Below are 22,573 nucleotides of genomic sequence, written 5' to 3'. Positions count from 1 at the left end.
TCAGCCACCTCTTTGCCGTCTGCTGACAGACGGCAAAGGTAGGGATGGCCGACGGCAAAGCTGTCCCACCCCACCCCTCCTCTCTCCCCATCCCACCCCGGCCCCACCCACCCCTTTGCCGTCTGCCTAAGTAGCTTTGCCGTCCGTGGCGGACGGCAAAGGGGATCAGCGGCAGACGGCAAAGTAGATGGCCCCCCGAATAGTTAACGGTCGCCGCGTGCCTCCCTCTCTCCTCTCTCCCACGCGCTCTCTCTCTCCCACGCACGCCCTGCGCCCCCCCCCTGCGGGCCTCCTCCTCCTCCCTGCGCCCCCACCGCCGCCGCCGCCCCACCGCCGCCGCCTCCCCCCCACCTCCCCACCGCCGCCGCCTCCCCCCCCACCTCCCCACCGCCGCCGCCCTGCGACCCCCCCCCTGCGGGCCTCCTCCTCCTCCCTGCGCCCCCAGCGCCGCCGCCGCCGCACCGCCGCCGCCGCCCTGCGACCCCCCCCCCTGCGGGCCTCCTCCTCCTCCCTGCGCCCCCAGCGCCGCCGCCGCCCAACCGCTGCCGTCGCCGCACCGCCGCCGCCTCCCCCCCACCTCCCCACCTACACACCCCACCGCCGCCCTGCGCCCCCCCCCCCTCCTGCGGCCCTCCTCCTCCTCGGTGAGTCCTTCTTTCCTTTTTTCGTTTAATTCATTAATTAGGTTAGTTAGGTTAGTTGTTAATTACCCATTGTTAGTTAGGTTAGTTGTTTGTGGTTACGTACTGGTAATTAGGTTAGTTAGGTTACTTGTTAGTTGTTAGTGGTAATTAGGTTAGTTGTTAGTGGTATTACGCCTCGAGCTAGGTTAGTTGTTAGGTTAGTTGTTAATTACCTACTGTGTGTTAGGTTAGTTGTTAGGTTTGTAGTTGACCGTGTAGAGCCCTCCGGTCGCCGCCTATGCTTGCACTAGCCACAACGTTGAGGATATTACAACAGCTCGCAATAGTAGTTGTCGCACCGACACGACATCTCGACGACACCCCTGACACCCGTCACGATGCCCCGAAACCCTGGCACGACGCCCCGACACGACATCTCGACGACACCCCTGACACCCGACACGATGCCCCGAAACCCCGACACGACGCCCCGACACGACATCTCGACAACACCCCGGCATGAAATATTTTTTTATGGAACCTGGAAAGTTTTATAAAGTAGTATAGGTAACCTGGAAAGTTTTATAGGTAACCTAGAAAGTTTTATAGTAACCTAGAAAGTTTTATAGGTAACCTCGACCCACGACCCCCGACCCCCGACAAAATTCACCCTCGACCCCCGACCCCCTACCCCGACCCCCGACGCCTGCGCCGTGGTGGCCGGTAGCGACTGTTGGGGCAGCCCCCCAGCGGCGCGGTGGTGGCCGGCCACACCGGCCAGGGAGTGCCCGCGGCGTGGTAGTGCTGCAGCAGCAGCTGCGGCGGCTGTGGCGGCGCCCATCCGTGGAGTGGCTGGAAGGCCGGGGTGGCCCACGGCAGCGACGGCGGCCCGTAGGTAGTGGGGGCGACGCTCGGCGGCAGGGGTTGGGTCCCAGCGGGGCGGTGGTGGTGGTTTGCGGCAGTGGGGCGGTGGTGGTGTTGAGATGGCGCCGTCGCGGCTAGGGTTAGGTGCGGCGGAGGCTAGGGTTCCGGCTCCTTGGAGAGCCGGGCAACAGAAGATAATATCTATATATTTTAATATTTATTATTCATGTACATATTATTATTCATGTCAGTCATTCAATTTTTTTATGTTGTACTAATTTCTTTTAATCTTTATCATGGCAGGTGTTGAAAGATGGTGGGCGCGGGTCCAGAGCGCTCGACGGGTTCTTCCCAGGCGCCCCGCACGAGGGGTGGTACTTCCCTTCCACCCCTATCTCTCCGTAGAGCCTTGGCAGACAGTCTTTCGACACCAGCCGGGGGTTCTTCTTCGTCGGCGGCATTGCCCACTGGTAGAGGTGCTGGTCGGGTAGGGAAGAAGGGGAAGGGTACAGGGAGACGTGGTAGCCGCGGAAGATCCAGGAGGACTGTTGAGCCGTCCTCGCCACCACCACCAGCTCATTCACCCGAGCATAGGAATAGTATGGTCGACCCGTTTGCGGAGGAGGCTACGGGGACTCCGGTCCAGGAGCCTGGTGTTCACGGGCATTCGTCCCATGAGACTCCGGTCCAGGAGCAGCCTCGGGTCGAGGAGCATTCGGCCCAGGAGCAGCCGGAGGAGACTACGGTTCCGGAGGCTTCACCCGACGTGGAGAGGTCCGGATGGGAGCCTTGGTCGGATCGTACCGAGTTGCCGGATTGGACCGAGGGTCCGGGTGGCTCAGGGTGCGTGGATGGTGGGGATGAGCTTATGGATAGCGAGGGCGATGTGCAGGTGGACGGGGCCCCGGCTACCGTGTACAAGCGTGGTAGTACACGTCTCCCGGTCGCCCCGGCTACCCGCGAGCAGAGGCCGGTGATAAAACCTGAAGGAGATAGGTAAGTACATTTACCCTTTTTTTAGCTTTTGCCTTCAAGTTTGTTCAAATATCTAATGCGCTGACCTTATCATACTGCAGGGGATGGGTACACCCTCTTGGAGTCCGCAGGCCGAACTCCGTCCTTGGTGTGCTTTGCCGGACAAATTTCCCGGGGTTTGTCACGTTGCCTGGTGAGGGTCAGGTTCCTACACTATGATTTACCTGGGAGCACTAGCAGGCTGCGCAGGCCCCGCCGGAGGAGATTATAGATGGTGTCTTGTGCCACACGAGGGCCGAGATGGTGATCAGGACCTTTTGGGTAATTTTCCTTTTACAGAATCTAAAATTAAGCATATACCTCATTATTGTACTAATCGGTGTTTTCACGTTTGATTGCAGACCTTCTATAGGTGTGAGGATGGATATGAGGAGGCGGCGGCCAGGGTTCTCGAGGTCGAGTGTAGGCGGTTACTACAGAACTTGCGCCACGAGGCTCGGCCGCACGCTATTCGAGATTACTACGCCACGCGTGGTATTAAGAAGGAGAAGAAGGATTGCCGCGGAAAGTTTCTGAAGAAGGAGCAATACATGAAGGTAATTACCTATTCTTAAGTCCTTCTACGTAGTTTTCTTGATTTCATTCATAGGCGTAGCGCTGAAAATTATTTCTAATAACTTACAGGTGCCCCCGAGATGGTGTGCGGATAAGATGGATTGTTGGGAGGCGTTGGTTGATGAGTGGTGCACAGGCAGCTGGCGAGCCGTCCACGATAATGCGAAGGATCAGCGTAGCCAAATGGTTGGTGTGCCACACCATCAAGGCAGCGCCAACTTACTTCAGTTTGGACGAAACTGGGTATGTGATTTGCTTCATGATTCATGCAATTCATTCTTATGCTAATATTTTGTTCCTCTCTTTTAGGTGCATCACAATAAGACTGAGATGCCACACTTGTACGACATTTATGGCATGGCCCATACTGCCTCGTACAAGAAGGCGAAGGCATTCTCTGAGTCTGACCTGGATGATCCCAGTAACTTCACCAACATATCATCCCACCAGAAGCTCGTGGCATACAGGGACGCGGGGAAGGCTACGAAAGGGGATGACTTTAACCCTAGCCAGGAACCTTTGGATCTAGAGCTGGTGATGATATCTGGTGGCGGGAGGCCCCATGGCTCGATAGCCATTGGAGATGGGATAATACGTTGTCCACTCACTCTTCCGGAGATCAAGGCACGCCAGTCGAGCAACTGTCCTGAGATAACGCGTCGTCCACGGCCAGTCGAACTTGCCATCGAGGTTAGTTGTACGGACTAAGAACACTTTCATCCATTTCATTATGTGTGTCACCATAGATCATTACTGTGGTAACGAGGAATGGTTTTTGAGGCTGCTCTTCAGAAAGAGAGAGCGGAAAACCAGGCTGCTCTTGAGAAAGAGAGATTGGCAAGCCAGGCTGCTCTTCAGGCTGCTCTTGATGAGAGGGACCAGAGCACGGCACGATTGCTTGAGGAGGAGAGGGCCCGGAATGAGGCGGGCCAACGGGCCCTGTACGAGCTTTTTGTGGTATGTTTTTTTTCACATTAGCCAAATCATGTGTGTAATGTCTGTTTCAATACTAACTAATACGACCCACTCTTCAGGGTCTGTGTGAGAAGAGCGGTCAAGTCCCTCCGCCGATGCCCGTCTTCTCTTCGATTGGCACGGTGAGTTTCATTATAAACTAGTATTAATAATTGAGTGTCATCATGCTAACTGATACATTGCAAAATATCTTTTCTGCAGAATAACTCCCGAGCGGCATCGCACGACCCTTCTCCAGGGCAACCGTCTCCAAACGAAGCCGGCGCGAGCAACCGTGGTGTTTCTCCTCCTTGATGACCACTACGGTAAGTTTCTCCTCCAAACATAGCTTCTTTTCCTCTAAAATGAGATAATTAGCCAATTTAGCTCCAAGAAGACATAATTAGGTAATTTAGCTCAAAAAAGACATAATTAGGTAATTTAGCTCAAAAAAGACATAAAGAGGAGGAGGAGGAGGAGGAGGAGGCCATGGCCAATTTGGCGTCCCAGCCGCCAGAATGTCATCGTGAGGGCGTCGAAGTCCCGGATATGTCATCGTGAGCTCCTCCGTTGGCGGAGTGGGGGCGACAGCGACTCCGAAGGCTCCTCGGGCACCCATGTCAAGGAGGAGGAGGGTTGTGACTAAGCGTGCGTGACACCAGCGTTGAGATTCCTGGCGGTAGTGCCTCGAGCCCGATATTCTTTATGGGTGGCCAACCCATGAGCCATCCCTCGAGTGTGACGCCCAAGGCAAGATAACAAACATGGGTGGCCAACCCATGAGCCAGAGCTCGATCACTTAGATTCCTCGATGCTGCAAGGACAAGTCCCGACACAGATGTCGTGTCTAACCCCCACCACGGAACCATCCCACGGCAGTTGCGGGGGCACGCTAGCCCCCTGCAATGGTGAGACAACATAGCTTAAGTTTTAGACAAATCACGCCATCTCAAGTGAAGGTTAATCGAGTATGTTACATATCCAGGAAACACCCACCTGGGGCGATGCAAAATATAGGGAATTTCTTGATTCGAACAACCATAAAAGTCACTTGAACGCCAGGCTGCCACGAGTGCGTGAGGCCGCTTGACGTCCCTTGTCGTGGGGGTCTACCCCTCTGGTGGGGGACAGTTGGCACGTGAGGCTTCATGAGCCTGCGGGGTCCCGACGCTTCGCGAGGCGTGCATGGCCAACACACCTTGCAGCTTGTTGATCTCCTGTGCGGTGAACTCATGCGCCCTTGGCGCTTGGCGCCACAGTCCCAGCTCATGGGGCACATGCCAAGGCGCACCTCCACGGGGTCCTTGGGTGCTCCTCATCACACCGACCAAGCCATGAGGTTCTATGAGGGAGCTCCCAAGCCCGGCCTAACGAGAGCACTTGGCGCGACCTCCTATACCGGAGGGAGGCGGGCCTGACATGAGCCTGTGATACCAGCATTTGCAATGACACCCTTCCCCTTGTGGGTCGTGGTTGTGGTGGCAGGGCAGCGGTTCCCTAGGGCGCGTGCCGCGAGGCCACCCGCTCCGAGCATCTTCTTGAGGCAAACTTCCCTTCATTGTTGTGGAGACCACCTTCACACCCGACAATGCCAGCAATGCGGTTCCGGTGCCGGATGGTGTGCTCACTATGGGTAAACGGTAAACTTCCTATCGAACAGAAGTATCCAGCAGCGCCACGCCAAAGTGACTTCTGAAGTGCTATGGACGGGACGAAATCAGGCCTTACTCACCAAGTGGTGGTATAAGCTTCATTGCGGATGAAAAGAAGTCCTTTTGTGCGGAGCTACAAAAGGAAGTTCAAGCTCAAGAAATCCTCTCAATAGGGATTGGGCAAGCAAGTTATTTGTTTATTAGATCTTACACGGTTGTGAGACGGGACGTCAAGTCAACCAAGTACGTGTGTGTTCATAGTGTCCCCGACATGTTAGGGAATATCCAGATTAGTCTTCAACTAGAGAAAGGATAGGAATATCCTTTGCTGAGTTTTCTTCTCCAGCGGATGTAGCGGTAAAAGATTATATTATTTTCACGTTCTAGTTACGTCTTTCCTCTCCCTATCTAAAGAGCACTATTAACATAGACCCTCTCCTGACTCTCTATCATTTTCAGAAAGTAGAAGATCCGATCTCGTCTGTTGAATTGATCAGAAATATGGTCATATCTTCGTTATCCCAATAGTAAACCTTCTTACTTCTCTTCGCATATCGAAAGACGCAAAAGATCTATTATTAGCTTATATATAAGTTGTCGAAGGTCCGTAAAAGCCTTGATGAGGAGAAGATGATATTGGAGTTGGATGTTGCCGAGGTGCGTGACGGTCACAAGATCAAGATGAATGCAATGCACTTGAAGATTAGAAACATTAGAAAATATGCCATAATAAGCTCCTCCTCTTTCTTCTTCTTCTCCTCCTCCTCCTCCTCCTCCTCCTTCTTCTTGATTTCTTCTTCTTCTCCTCTTCCTCCTCTTTCTTCTTCTTCTCCTCCTCTTTCTTCTTCTTCTTCTACCATAATAAGCTCAAAATGAAAAGAAAGAAGAATAAGAGATGAAGAAGAAGAGAAGAAGGAGAAGGAGGAGGAGGAGGAGGAGGAGAAGGCCAAGGACCTTCTATCCTTCTCCTCCTCCTCTTTCTTCTCCTCTTTCATATTATCCTTGCTTTAATTAACCCAACAATGACATAGTTAGCCCATTTAGCTCCAAAGTACCGTAATAAGCTCAAAATGGCATAAGAACCTTGGTTAGCTCATGAATATTATATACTTAGCTTCTTTTCCTCTAAAAGGAAATAATTGCAATATTTAGCTCAAAAAAGACATAATTAGGTAATTTAGCTCCAACAAGAGGAGAAGAGGAGAATAAATAGGCAAAATGAAAAGAAAGAAGAAGAAGAGATGAAGAAGAAGAGAAGAAGGAGGAGGAGGAGCAGGAGGAGGAGGAGGAGGAGAAGGGAGGAGGAGGAGGAGAAGGAGGAGGAGGAGAAGGACTATCCTTCTCCTCCTCCTCCTCCTCCTCCTTCTTCTTCTTGATTTCTTCTTCTTCTCGTCTTCCTCCTCTTTCTTCTTCTTCTCCTCCTCCTCTTTCTCCTCCTCCTCCTCTTTCTTCTTCTTCTCTTCCTCCTCTTTCTTCTCCTCCTCTTTCTTCTTCTTCTCTTCCTCCTCTTTCTCCTCCTCCTCCTCTTTCTTCTTCTTCTCCTCCTCCTCTTTCTTCTTCTTCTTCTCCTCCTCTTTCTCCTCCTCCTCTTTCTTCTTCTCCTCTTCCTCCTCTTTCTTCTTCTTCTCCTCCTCCTCTTTCTTCTTCTTCTTCTCCTCCTCTTTCTCCTCCTCCTCTTTCTTCTTCTCCTCTTCCTCCTCTTTCTTCTTCTTCTCCTCTTCCTCCTCTTTCTTCTTCTTCTTGATTTATTCTTCTTCTTCTACCATAATAAGCTCAAAATGAAAATAAAGAAGAAGAAGAGATGAAGAAGAGATGAAGAAGAAGAGAAGAAGGAGGAGGAGGAGGAGGAGGAGAAGGCCCCTGGCCTTCTCCTCCTCCTCCTCCTCCTCCTCCTTCTTGATTTCTTCTTCTTCTCCTCTTCCTCCTCTTTCTTCTTCTTCTCCTCCTCTTTCTTCTTCTTCTTCTCCTCTTTCTTCTTCTTCTTCTACCATAATAAGCTCAAAATGAAAAGAAAGAAGAAGAAGATATGAAGAAGAAGAGAAGAAGGAGAAGGAGGAGGAGGAGGAGGAGGAGGAGGAGGAGAAGGGAGGGGGAGGAGGAGGAGCAGGAGGAGGAGGAGAAGGCCAAGGACCTTCTATCCTTCTCCTCCTCCTCCTTCTCCTCCTCCTCCTCCTTCTTCTTGATTTCTTCTTCTTCTCCTCCTCCTACTCTTTCTTCTCCTCTTTCATATTATCCTTGCTTTAATTAACCCAACAATGACATAGTTAGCCCATTTAGCTCCAAAATACCGTAATAAGCTCAAAATGGCATAAGAACCTTGGTTAGCTCATGAATATTATATACTTAGCTTCTTCTTCTTCTCTCCTTCTTCTCCTGCTTCTTCTCCTTCTTCTTCTCTTATTTTTTCTTCTTCTCCTCCTCCTTCTCCTTCTCCTTCTCCTTCCCCTCCTCCTCCTCCTCCTCCTCCTTCTTGTTTTTCTTCTCCTTGTTCTCTTATTGCTTCTTCTTTTATTCTTCAATTTAGCTTATTTGTCATATATGTTTTTGTTCTTCTTGAACTTACTTTCTTATTCCCATTTTGCAGATTGGATGTACTACATGCATGGAAGCTGGCGTTGGAGTGCTTTAGTTTCCTTTTTTATTTGAGTTGATGAACAATGTGTTGGTTCTTTGTATGTGTTGATGAACAATGTGTTGATGAACAATATATGTGGAACTATATGTATATATATATGGATGAAACTTTGTATATGTTGGTTTCTTTCGATATATGGATGTCCATTGATGAACAAATGACATTGGTGAACTTTATATGTATATCATATATGTGTTGTGAACTATATATCATATATGTGCTATGAATTATATATATTATTGCTGTGAAATAACATAAAATAAACAAAACAGTGACAATATGGGCTCTTTGCCGTCTGCTGGCTGATGGCAAAGGCCTTTGCCATCAGCCAGCAGACGGCAAAGGTGCCACATGGCACCCAGCTGTGCTTCCTGGGCACCCATATAGGCTCTTTGCCGTCTGCTGCTGGGGGGCGGACGGTAAAGAAGAGGGCACAGAGGGAGGGGCAGGAGTGGAGAGAGGGGGGGGGAGGACACGGCAGATGGCAAAGATTGACCACCAGGCAGACGGGAAAGATTGACCACCAAGCAGACGGCAAAGAGCCTCCGTTAACCCCTAACGGAGGCAACGCCTCTCGGCTGCCGTCTCAAGCTCTTTGCCGACAGCTCCTCGGGGAAGCTGACAACAAAGAGCTTTGTCGTCCGCTTTGAGGGGGCTGACGGCAAAGAATGTCCTATGCCGTTGTAGGCTGACGCAGAAAATTTTCCGGCCGTGACAATCTTTGCCGTCTGTGGTATGGTCTTTGCCGTCCGGGTATTTGTCTTTGCCGTCTGTGATGGCAGACGGCAAAGAAGGTGATTCCTGTAGTGATGTCTTCGATGCCATAGCCACCCTTTTGAGGTTTTTGCTAATAAACATGCGGCTGGTTGAGGACCTGTAGAGAAATCAACAATGTACAAATCCCCTCTTCTAACACCTTCAAAGACTTTTGATCTGTCAGATTCCATGATGACAACACATCTATATTTTCCAAAGATAACAACCATATCAAGATCACAAAGCATTGAGACTGACATGAGGTTAAACCGAAGGGATTCAACAAGCATCACTTTGTCCATGTGCCTGTCCTTGGAAATAGCCACTTTGCAACGTCCCAATACCTTGCTTTTACCTTTGTCAGCATAAGTTATTTGCTTCACGGGTGATGGAGTTAGTGGCATATTCATCAGCAAGCTTTTGTCACGAGTCATGTGATGTGTGCAGCCACTATCAAGAACCCACTGAGTACTCTTGGGTTTGTCATCCTGCAGATGAATTAGTACAGCTTACCATCTCATATGCTTCTGAATTGAAGAATATGATATCAATTTCATGAGATAGGAATTTCATCATAAATAATAATTATGAGGACGTGTGAAATATTTTCATTTCATCAATATTAGCTTGCGTCCTATCAAGCATATTCTTTAGGTCTCCAATAAATTCTTCGGATGATGATTTTCGTCTGGAGACCTGACCTGCAGAAGTGATTAGTTCAATTTCTTCACCACCCACCACTGAAGGGGTGGTAAAGCATTCATCATCCTGCGAGCACCACATGAGAAAGAGGGCATTGAAGCTAATGCACTTCTCTTAACAGTAGGGGGGTTAAAGTACTCAAATGAATATGCAGAGAATTTTTTGAGGATTTATGAACATAATGATTTGAAGAATAATGCTTATATTCACATTCCTTGTACTTTCCCTGTATGTTAGAAGCATTAGCACGGGTACGAGCATAATTTTGACCAGTTGAGGATTTTGAACCTCTTTAAGACTTTGGTCCTCCTGTGGAATTTGATCTGGGGTTCAAGTTCTTCATAGATAAGTGTCATGAGGACATTCACCTGAAGATTTTCAAGGCAACTTCTGGGGACCCACATTTTCCGCAGGGGTGGTCCATTCCTACAGTTAGTTCCAACATATCGAGCAAATACTTCACCAGATTGATTTTTGAACAGTTTATAGTTGGAGTCAATTGACTCGTCTGAGGAATAGGATAATTCACATGCAAAGCCTGTTAGATTGGATGGATCAACTGGAGGCCCTTTAGCATCAACCCATGAGGTTTTTGGTTACTGCTCAGGTTTCCAGTATGATCCATGTGCATTGAATTTCCTCTCAAAGGCAGTTCCTTCATTCCTTGGGTTCCTGTTCAAAATCTGCTTGTTGAGCACATCGCAAAGGGTTTGGTGCCCTTTCAGATTTTTGTACATGCCTGTCACATACAATTCCTTCAGCCCTGCATTTTCATCACTGACATTTGTAGTTTCCTCAAGTGAGGAATTTGATACCACATGAGTAGTTGAAGAATTTATAGCAATAGAAGCATTTGATGATTCTGGTGAAGAATTAGAAGTTTCACGTTCGATGCATTTAAGACATGGAGGAATGAATTCAGCTTGAGCGACATTGATCTGTTGAGCGAGTAATGAATCATTTTCCATACGAAGATCATCATGAGAAATCCTAAGCTTCTCAAGATCAAGTTTCCTTTGAAGAAATTCATAGGAAAGTTTCTCATGATCAGCGAGGAGTGTGACATGACGATCTTGAAGATTATCAAATCTGGACTGAAGACTTTTCATATCTTCAGTTAGGATTTGGGTAAGATTCATTTCATCATTCAACAGATCATCGCTTCTGTCTAGGAGTTTCTGAAGCTTTTCTAGGGCAGTTTGTTGTTTAGTTGCAGTGGTAGCAAGTTTACTGTAACTGGGTTTTTTATAATCATCAGGTTCACAGTCACTTGAATCAGAGGAGGACGCATCATTCGGTACCTTTGAACCTTTTGCCATGAAGCAATAGGTTGGAGCGAAGTCATCCGCATAGTCATCAGTGTGGATGTTGTTATCATTTTCTTCAAGGTTGAAGATGGACTTGCTGACGACCGTGGTTGCAAGTGCAAGACTAGCCTGTCCAAATTCCGAGTCTTCATCAGAACCCTCCTCTTCATCACATTCCTCGGATTCTGCCTCAGATTCCATTTTCCTGCCAATAAGTGCCCGAGCCTTTCTGAAATTATTCTTCTTGTGCGACGAGGACTTTGAGGATGAGGATTTTGAAGATTTCTTCTTTTTCTTCGAGTCACGAGAACTTTCATCCTTGTATTTCTTCTTCTTTGATTCCTTCACCCAATCAGGAAAATCAGCAATGTAGTGACCTGATTTCCTGCATTTGTGGTAGGTTCTTTTCTTGTAGCCCTCAGATGAACATTCTGATTTCCTCATATCTCTTATTGAAGATTTACCAAACTGACCACGTCTTGTAAACTTCTGGAATTTCCTCACGAGCATTGGAAGTTCCTGTCCAAATTCTTCATGATCACCAATCCTGCCTATCCGAGTCTTCTTCTTCAGATGAGGAAATTGCTTTGGCCTTCAGTGCACGAGGTCTAGAATAGATTGGTCCAGATAGATCTCTCTTTTCTTCTCTGTTGGAATTCACGAGTATTGAGTCTTTCGAGTATATCAGCAGGATCAACCATCTTGTAGTCTGGTCTTTCTTAAAGCATCAGAACTAAAGTATCAAATGAAGAATCCAAAGATCTTAGCAGTTTCTTCACAACTTCATGGTTAGTAATGTTTCGAGCTCCAGTGCTTGCAGTTCATTTGATATGTTAGTGAGGCGATCAAAAGTATCTTGGCAGCTTTCATTGTCAAGCCTCTTGAAGCGATTGAAGAGATTGCGAAGAACATCAACACGAGAATCACGCTGGGTTGATACTCCTTCATTTACTTTGGACAGCCCAAAGCACTCACTCTTCCATACTGACCTTTGCTCAGATGGCCACAAATGATATTCTTCGCTTGAGAATCAAGTTGCTTGAATTTCTTCACATCGGCGGCAGAGATAGTAGCAGTGATGATAGGGACACCATGTTCCACAATATTCGAGAGATCATTGTCAATAGCTTGTAGATGCATCTGCATCTTGGTCTTCCATAAGGGAAATTCCTTTCCTTTGAAAGTAGGACATCACGCAGTCACCTTGATCATGAGTGCAGTCGACATAACTAAAACTCCAGGTGGTTAAACTAAAATCACACAGAACAAGGGAGTACCTTGCTCTGATACCAATTGAAAGTGTGTTATATCCACTAGAGGGAGGTGAATAGGAGATTTTTAGAATTTCATCACTGAGGAAATTCTTTTTGAGGAAATTCCTCACTGATGACTAACTTGCAGCAGAAACGACAAAGGATCAGGGGTGCAAACTATCACAACAACAGTTTTCAAGATGAGCAATATGAAAAGCAGTTTGCACAATATGCAAGCTCAAAGAAAGCAGGTGAGGATTAACTCGAGTGAATAATTTGGGGTTGAGGAATTTCAGAGAAAGTCTTCAGCAAATTCTTCAAACAGTGATAATGAAAATCTTCGACATACAATATTGAGGAATTGAAAGAGTTGAAGAAATAGAACTCGTATCATAGTGAATACATTGGTTGATGACCCAGTTCCAACTGTTGTGACAGTTGTACGTCTGGTTTGGAGCGTCTTGGTATTGAAACCAAAAGACACACAGTCCCTACCATATTCTCCTTGAGCTAAGGACACACATTCCTTGCCCAACACTCATCGTAAGTTTTCACGACAGACTACAAAACCCTCGCAAACTTGGTCACCCAGCGATCCATAATTGAGTGCTGGATTGCTCTACACCATGATGCCTAACCGACTGGAGGATGCACAATCCTCAAAGGTAAAAGGCTTCAGTCCCACACAGGAACAACTTCTTAAGTGATGCTCAATCACTTGGTTTTTGGTTTTTGGTTTGGCGTTTGGGGTATTTCCACACTGATGATTTACTCTCGAAGACTCTGAGGAATTTGGGTTGCTCTTATGAAAAGTGTCAGCTTCTAATGGAGCAGCCAACCAGCTAATGGTTGTGGGAGGCGGCTATTTTTAGCCTGGGAGCATCCCAATATGATTTGACATTAATGCCCTTAAATAATATGACCGTTGGTGTGGATAAGATCTGTGATGTGGCGCGCATTGCGGTAACAGTCGAGACCCTCAAATGTGAGAGTCCTCATGTCTCTCATATTCCTCACTTGAGGATTTTGGTAGGATTAGGCTTGGGTTGAACATCATGAGGAAATTCATTCCAAAGTGTTACCTCGACCACTTTAACAGTACGGTGTTCCTATGACTCAAGAGTGAAGAAAATAAAATAGAAAGAATAAATTTTCATGCTTCAAAGTCTTCAGATTGATTTTCTTCAGGACACACAGAATTCCTCATCTCCAATATCTTCGTGAGGAATATCAATTTCATCGCAATTTCTTTGCGATTCATTTCTTCAGCTTCATGCCAATTTCTTCAGCCAAAGATATAACATTTTTAGGGGTCGATATTCATCGTATAATTCAAACTCCGCAGCGACTTATAGATCTTGTGTACAGTTATGAACACATTAGATACTTAACCTATAAGTCTTCAAACCACCAAAATCACTAAGGGGCACTAGATGCACTTACAAGATTCGAGGCGAGCGACATTAGCAAAGGTTTCACCGTAGTCGATACCCTCGACTTGGGAGTAACCTTGTGCTACCAATATTTGCTTGTCCCGAGTGACGATACCATTCGTGTCTTGCTTGTTCCTAAAGATCCACTTTGTCCCAATGACATTGTGGTTGTCCTTTGGTCTTGGCACCAGTCGTCACACTATGTTGCGTTTGAAGTTGTTCAGTTCTTGATGCATGGCTTCAACCCAATCCATTTCTTTGAGAGCCTCTTGTACCTTTAGTGGTTCAATGCAAGAAACAAGCGCATCATGGGCACTAAAGTTTGACAATTGACGATGTGTGGTTACCCCTCTCTGTAACCTTCCATAGACATTCTGCAGCACATGAGAATAATTTTTGAGCGTTTGGGCAGTCTTGGCAGCACGTCTTTGTTGAATCTCCTCAGAGGTAAGCTGAGAAGACTCTTTGAGACCTTTACCACCTTTTCGAGTTTTACCTTGATCTTGAGATTGATTTTTCTCTTGCGCTTGCTCTAGATCTTGAACTTGGTATTGATCTTGAGCATCGTCAGAGGGGTGAGCTGGATCAAGGACGTCATTTGGTGTAGGATCATCTAGAGGTTTATCTTCTCCTTGAGTGCGATCACGGGGATGAGGGCCTTCACAATGTTCTTTGGAAGCGTGTGGGTCTTGTGTCGGTGATGCTTCCACATGAGTGGAACATTGTCCTTCTACTTCAGCCAAGGGGTTCCTCAACGGGCACGAAGTATCCCACACCCATTCTTCTTATGGCTTGGGGAGGAATTTCATTACCTACATCACAAAGACCACTTCACTCCACTTTGGATCCATTATTCTCATCAAAATCCACATTACACGTCTCCTCAATGAATCCCGAGGACTTGCTGAGGACACAGTAATCGCGAGAGTTTTTAACATAACCATCAAATATGCCCTCTTGTGGTCTAGGTTCAAATTTAGACAAACAAGCACGTTTTTTAAGAATGAAACACTTACAACCAAACACCCGGAAGTACTTGAGGTTGGGCTTGTTGCTGGTAATAATTTCATATGAAGTCTTGTTCAAGCCTTTGCAAAGGTAGAGCCGATTCGATCCATGACATGCAGTGTTGATGGCTTCGGCCAAAAGTTATACACAGATTTCAATTCCTCCATCATGGTTCTTGTTGCATGCATCAACGTCTGGTTCTTTCTTTCCCCGACACTATTTGTTGAGGAGTGTAAGGTATAGAATATTGATGCTTGATTCCTTCATACCCCAGAAATTCATTTAGGGTGTAGTTCTTGAACTCTGTGCATTGACACTTCTATCATCAATAGCTTTGCATTATGTTCGGGTTGAGCTTCAATAGAAAAGTCGATGACGTTTTGTTGAGTCTCACTCTTTCGCTTGAAAAACTATATCCATCTAGATCTTGAGTAATCATCCACTATCACCAAGCAATACTTTCTTCCCCCAAGACTATCATAGGATGGAGGACCAAACAGATCCATGCGGAGGAGCTCCAAGGTCCTTTTTTGTGTAGATGATAGTCGCGGGGCGGTGAGCTTACTCATGAACCTTTCCTTCAATATAGGCATTGCAAGCACGATGTCTGGCGAAACACGCATTTGTTAGTCCGAGAACGTGATCCCCGTCAGGAGAATTTGCAAAGATCTCATTTTGACAAGGTCTAGCTCGCGATGCCAAAGCCATCCCACATCAACTTTAGCAGTTAGGTAAGTCACGCTCTTAGTGGGTCGCTCCGAGAAGTTAATCACATATAGACTATTCTTGACATGCCCAACAAAGGCTACTTTAAGAGTCTTGATCCATAAAATGGCGACAAAGTGAATGCGAAAGAAATTACTAAATTCCATAAGTGCAAGTTGATGAACGCAAAGTAAATTGTATGCGAGGGCCTCAACAAGCATAACCTTTTCAATGGTAAGTTCTAGAGAAACTCTCACCTTGTCGAGACCCAATACATTTGAAACTGCATCATCACCAAAGGAGACTTCGGTGGTAATCGATGGGTCGGGATGAACGTCCGCCACCAAGTCCTTGCTTCCAATCATATGATTTGTTGCTCCGCTATCAAGCAACCATGACACCCCACCGGAAGCAAACTCCTCCATAACATCAATGCTTGGATTTAGGTACCCATTCTTTAATTGTCTTGTCATGTTAGTAACAAGGGTCTTAGGAACCCAAATAGATCATTCAATGTACTCATCATAAGAACCAACAAACTTAGCAAAAACATTCCCATCACTTGCACGACATAAAACATAAAAGGGATTAAAGTCGCCGGCTGTGTTGGGTAGAGGTGTATTGCCCTTCATGGCATTACCACCCTTAGCTTGGTGTTTTTTCTTCTCATGAGTACCCTCCCCAGATTTAACAACGGTTTCCATAAACTGGGGAGGTTGCTTGGTCTTCTTCTTCTTGTTCTTCTTGGATTGGGTGCAAACACAACTCCTTACTTCGCAACCACTTCCTTTTGAATGCTAAAAAGGTGATTAAGATTCTTTTCACCTTGGATGCATGTCACAAGGCCTTTCTCAAGTTGCTCTTTTAATTTGGAGTTCTCCTCCACAGGATGTGCATGCCGAGAACACGGGTTAGTAGCATGGACACTATCAATTAAAAAAATGGAGAGCAAGTGGCTATTTCCTTAGTGAGTTTTACTTGGAGTTGAGCATGAGACTCTTTTAAAGATACATGAGCACTCTTCAAGGCCTTGTGAGCCTTGTCAAGTGTTGCAAGATCTTTATTGAGTCTAACATGATCAAACCCAAGTGCACTCTTTTCAAATTGAAGCACACAGGTAAGAAAAAGAGCATGATAAAGATCTTTCTTTAACTTAGCAAGGTCATCGTTAGGTGAATCCTCAAGAATCAAATTAAGTCCTTGCTCACTTTCAAGAGCAATAGAAAATTCCACTATATCATCGGCATAGTCACGACTATGACCTTGTAATGTAGAGATAGTTTCTTCATGAGATTCAGTGAGGTCATTAGCCTCTCCGAGTTGTTCCAAGAGAGCAACAAAATGCTTCTTGGATTTACCCTTGAGTTTTCTCATAAATTTACCAAAGGTGTTTTCCAACTCCTCTACACCTTCCTTTTCATCTCTGCTATCCATGGTAGCAGAAATGGTATCTTTGATGTTAGTAGCTTGAGCGTTAGAGGTTACCTTGTTGGATGCCTTGGCCATCATTGTCGGGGAAAACCAACACCTATGGGAAACTCGAGGAGTCCCTTGATCGTTTGGCAGGGAGAAGGAGGTATGGCGTCGAGAGTGTCCCTTTTACCCAGGTTCGGGTCGCATGGCGCGTAAAACCCTACTCCTCCTTAGTTTGTATTGCGGGTTTACCGTAGGTTGATTTTGCTACAGTAACTTATTATGTGGTTAGGGAGTCTCTGATCCCCAACCAATCCCCCAAAAGTCCCACCCCTAAGAATGAGCTTTTGGCCTCCTTTTATAGGAAAATCGATCACCAACATTGTGCTCACAGGAGGTACAACGAATCGTGTTCACCGCTTTACTTCTTCGATGGTGTGAGGGGCAGTAAATGCCTTATCTGGCCCGTGACCTGCCGCAAGGTGGTTGCGACACATACCCAGGTGAACCGACACCTAGGCCTTGCGCTTGCACGTTAGGGGTGTGTTGGAGCGGTCGGATTGCGGTACAAACTTGTGGGGACACCTAGCGAGAGCCAGTGACTTGTTGGCTTGGAGCCTCCTTCGGGTGACTCGGTCACCTCCCCGGCAAGGAAGGCTTTCGGGGAGCCTTGGACACTTTCCCGGCAAGGAGGGTTTGCTGGGGAGCTCGCCAGTCTGCGTGAGTATTCCCGGCAAGGGAAGCTTGTCGGGGCCTTGCTAATCTTCGGGTAGTCTTCCCGACGAAGTGGTCTTGCCGGGGCTTTGGTAATCTTCCCAGCAAGGAGGGCTTGTCGGGGCCTTGCATCTCGAACCCTTGTATCCCACGCCCCTCGAGAGGGAAGGGCGTGGCCTTGGTGGGTCTTAGATCGCCTCCATGATGTTCTTCCCCGCACACTTCTGCCGGGGGCGTTTCCGATGCCCCTGCACAAGTCTGGGGCACAAGGGACCCCAGTCTCTAGTGCACCGCAGGAGCCCCTGGGCCAGGGCCACACACACGCGCGGGGTGTTGCTGGGCAAGGCCCAAAGTAGTGCCGGTCTTCCCTAGCAGAGAGCTCTGCGGTTTTGGAGCCGTTGCAGGCGGCCCTTCCCCACGTCGCGCATCAAAGGCGCAAGGTGGAGAAGTGCGCGCATAGTAACCTCCCCACCTCCCGACGCATTACTGCCACGTGTGAAGCATGCGTAGTAAAGGTTGGGCGAGTGGCGTTCGTGGCCATAATGGTCGTAGTCTTGGCAGGACCCGCCCCCGCATGCATTGGTCCAGCGGGGCGGTTCCCTGTTCGCCCATGATCATGGGTGACTCGGCGGATGGGGTGGCGGTTTCTGGAGTGAGGAGTGTCATCCCCCCACGCCTTGCCCTATAAATTAGGGAGTTTGCGAGGGGGTTTTGCTCATCCATCAGCTCCCGGAACATCACCACCCCTAGCATTGGATCTGTAGAATATTTTATAGCTTCACGTGGCGCTCGCCCCTAACCATGGCTAGGGGACGAGGGACACCACCATCGGCCGCCACGGCGGCAAGGGGATCCTAATTGGATCATGCCAGAGCTATAGGGGGTGCAGCCGTGGAGGGCGGCACGAGCGCCCGTGATGGCGGAGGGGCAAGGATCCGTGATCTCCGCAGAGGCCGTGGGCGAGGGAGACAGAATGTTACTCCATCATCTCCGTATTCTCCTGGGCTTGGCGGGCACTCGGACGGGACGACACTGGAGTTCGTCATGGAGCTGCACGGCATTCCATGTGGCCATTTGCATCTCCCTCGCCCTTTTTCTAGGGCGATGGACGCCGCCAAGCCCCCTGTCTTGTGGTTGCGGGCGTACGACTGCTCCCACGGCGCTATACAAGTGCACATCGAATACAGGAACCGCCGCTCCATGTTGCTCGGGCGGGGCTGGAAAGCTTTCGCCCGTTCCCACAACCTCGAGGATGGACATACCCCATGCTTCGAGCTAGTGGGATAATATGCTATCCGTCAAGTTTTATGGGCGCTCAGGTGTGCGTCTCGGCTGCTGTGAAGAGAGCTCGAGCGGTGCCGAATGTCCCTCCTCGAGCGATAGCGACGAGGAGAACAGCGGCGGCTGTGGTGCTCTTGGTAGGTCAGGATCTCGAGGGGTCAAGTCGGACTACGACTCCCCGAGCTCCGACAGACCGCCGGCCCTGCCGCCGAGGCTCGCTCACGCCTCTCCCCCGCCCGGCGAGGTTACTCTGCCGAAGCCCGCATCGATGCCTCGTCTTCAAGGAGGTGCGATTGTGGGCTCTGGCTTCTTCATCCCCTCGGGTCGGCCAGTCTTCCGCCCCTGTTCTCCTCCGCGGAAAGCTGGTCCAGGAGGAACCAGCCTGGGTTGTGCTGGGGGTCGTCCTGCTTTTCGTCTTCTTGAACTTCGCTCTGGTGACTGCGTCCCTCGCCAAAAGACAGTGTAATAGGTTAGAGTAGCAAAAATCATTCATGTAGTATGTCTGAGTTTGTTTCAAACAAATGAATGAAATGTTTTTCCCTTTGTATCCGATTCATTCCCTTGTATGATACGCCTTTTGCATTCTCCGGAAGCTTGCCGGCGTGAGTGGTCCTGCCGCTAGTGCTTTGAGGAACGGGTCCTTAGCAGTTCGCTAGAGGGGTCGTTACCAGCAAGGCTTCTTGCCACACTTAGTGCAACCATTAGATCGTCAAGCATGGCTCGAGGAAAAATAAGGTGCCATGTAGCCACTTAGACTGTTGAACCGGTTCGAAACAGTGAGAACGCGCTCTGTGGCCGTTTAGGTCGTTGAACTAGTTCGAAACAGAGCTAAGGCGCATTGATCCTCACAAGGTTCCATCTACGCGCAGGTTTCTCAAACAAGGTGCATGATCTTTCATAAAGGGAACAACCTATCTACTCTGAAGTCTCATTCTGAAATATTTATCACTTATCTATCGTGCCGCGGTATTTCTCCTCGTGGCGCTTGGGTCTTTTGCCGGGGCTTCAGACCCCTGGCAAGCAGGAGACTATACTCTTCCGCCAACTTCCCCTCCAGCAAGGTATTTTGCCTACAGTTTCTCGACTCCCGCCTAGAAGGGGGGTTGTCGGAGTATAATTCCTTTTCCTATTTTGCCTGGCCATGCTGGCGGAGCCCCCGAGCGCACCCCTCGGGAAGACGTGACACTTCCGGGGGGAAAGCGTTCGGCTGGAGTGCGCGCCTGGGTTCCGGGGCCCGTAGGCGCATTATCGACGGCTATGCACCTCTCCGTGGAGGTGCGTGATACGTCCATTTTTCATCATGCTTTTATGTTGATATTTATCGCTTTATGGGCTGTTATTAAACTTCACGATACAATACTTATGCCTTTTCTCTCTTATTTTGCAAGGTTTACATGAAGAGGAAGAATGCCGGCAGCTGGAATTTTGGCCTGGAAAGGGAGCAAGTTTGAGATACCTATTCTGTGAAACTCCAAAAGCCGTGAAAATCAACGAGGAATTATTTTGGAATTTATAAAAAATACTGGGCGGAAGAAGTACCACAGGGGAGATACTAGGAGGCCACAAGCCTACTAGGCGCGGCCAACCCCGCTGGCCGCGCCTAGGGGGCTTGTGGGCTCCCTGTGGGCCCTCTGGCTCCCCTCTTTTGCTCTAAGGAGGGTTTCGTTCCAGAAAAAAATCAGGAGGAGGCTTTCGGGAGGAATCGCCACCGCCACGAGGCGGTACTTGAGCAGAACCAATCTAGAGATCCGGCAGGGTCGTCCTGCCGGGGAAACTTCCCTCCCGAAGGGGGAAATCGTCGCCATAGTCATCACCAACACTCCTCTCATCGGAGGGGACTCGTCACCATGAACATCTTCATCCGCACCATCTCATCTCCAAATCCTAGTTCATCTCTTGTATCCAATCTCCGTCTCGCGACTCTAATTGGTACTTGTAAGGTTGCTAGTAGTGTTAATTACTCTTTGTAGTTGATGCTAGTTGGATTACTCGGTGGATGATTATATGTTCAGATCCTTGATGCTATTGAAAACCTCTATGGTCATGAATATTATTATTATTTGTGAGTAGTCACTTTTGTTCCTGAGGACATGGGATAAGTCATGCTATAAGTAGTCATGTGAATTTGGTATTCGTTCGATATTTTGATGCGTTGTGTGTTGTTTTGCCTCTAGTGGTGTTATGTGAACGTCGACTACATAACACTTCACCATTATTTGGGCCTAGAGGAAGGCATTGGGAACTAGTAAGTAGATGATGGGTTGCTAGAGTGATAGAAGTTAAACCCTAGTTTATGCGTTGCTTCGTAAGGGGCTGATTTGGATCCACTAGTTTAATGCTATGGTTAGACTTTGTCTTAATTCTTATTTCGTAGTTGCGGATGCTTGCGCGAGGGGTTAATCATAAGTGGGATGCTTGTCCAAGTAAGGACAGCACCCAAGCTCCGGTCCACCCACATATCAAACTAACAAGGTAGCGAACGTGAATCTTATGAACATGATGAAAACTAGCTTGACAGAAATTTCCATGTGTCCTCGGGAGCGCTTTACCTCCTATAAGAGTTTGTGCAGGCTTGTCCCTTGCTACAAAAGGGATTTGGCCAATTTGCTGCACCGTTGTTACTATTGTTACTTGCCACTTTCTACGAATCATCTTACCACACAACTTTATGTTACCAATAATTTCAGTGCTTGCAGAGAATACCATGCCGAAAACCACTTGTCAGATCCTTCTGCTCCTCGTTGGGTTCCACACTCTTACTTATATAAAGGACTACGATAGATGAGCTACACTTGTGGGTCATCAATACTCTTTTCTGACGCCATTGCCGGGGAGTGAAGCGCCTTTGGTAAGTGGAATTTGGTAAGGAAACATTTATATAGTGTGCTGAAATTTGTTGGGTTCGAAACTCTTACTTATAGAAAGGACTACGGTAGATGCCCTACACTTGTGGGTCATCAAGACTCTTTTCTGACGCCGTTGCCGGGGAGTGAAGTGCCTTTGGTAAGTGGAATTTGGTAAGGAAACATTTATATAGTGTGCTGAAATTTATTGTCACTTGTCACTACGGAAACTAATCCTTTGAGGAGCTTGTTTGGGGTATATTCACCTTGAACGGAATCCCAAGGAGTTGCTCCTCAACCTACTGCACCTACTGAAATTATTTGCTATGAATCGGGTATGCTTGTGAAACTGCTGGCTAATCCTTTTACATGAGATGGAACATCACATCCCGACTTGCATCTAATCTATGTAGATGAAGTTTGTGGTTTATTTAAGATTTCTGGTTTGCCCGAGGATGAGCTCAAGAAGAAGGTCTTTCCCTTATCTTTGAGGGATAGAGCATTGATATGGTATAGGCTATGTGATGATACTGGATCATGGAACTACAGCCGCTTGAAATTGGAATTTCATCAAAGGTTTTATCCTATGCATTTGGTACATCGTGATCAGAATTATATTTATAATTTTTGGCCTCGTGACAGAGAAAGTATAGCTCAGGCTTGGGGGAGGCTTAAATCAATGTTATATTCATGCCCCAACCATGAGCTCTCGAGAGAAATTATCATTCAGACCTTCTATGCTCGGCTTTCTCATGATAATCGCACCATGCTTGACACTTCTTGTACCGGTTCTTTTATGAAGAGAGATATTGACTTCAAATGGAATTTATTGGAATGAAT

Source organism: Hordeum vulgare, chromosome 5H (genome assembly GCF_904849725.1).
Source record: "Hordeum vulgare subsp. vulgare chromosome 5H, MorexV3_pseudomolecules_assembly, whole genome shotgun sequence".
Lineage (NCBI taxonomy): Eukaryota > Viridiplantae > Streptophyta > Magnoliopsida > Poales > Poaceae > Hordeum > Hordeum vulgare.
This window is presented reverse-complemented; position numbering follows the sequence as displayed.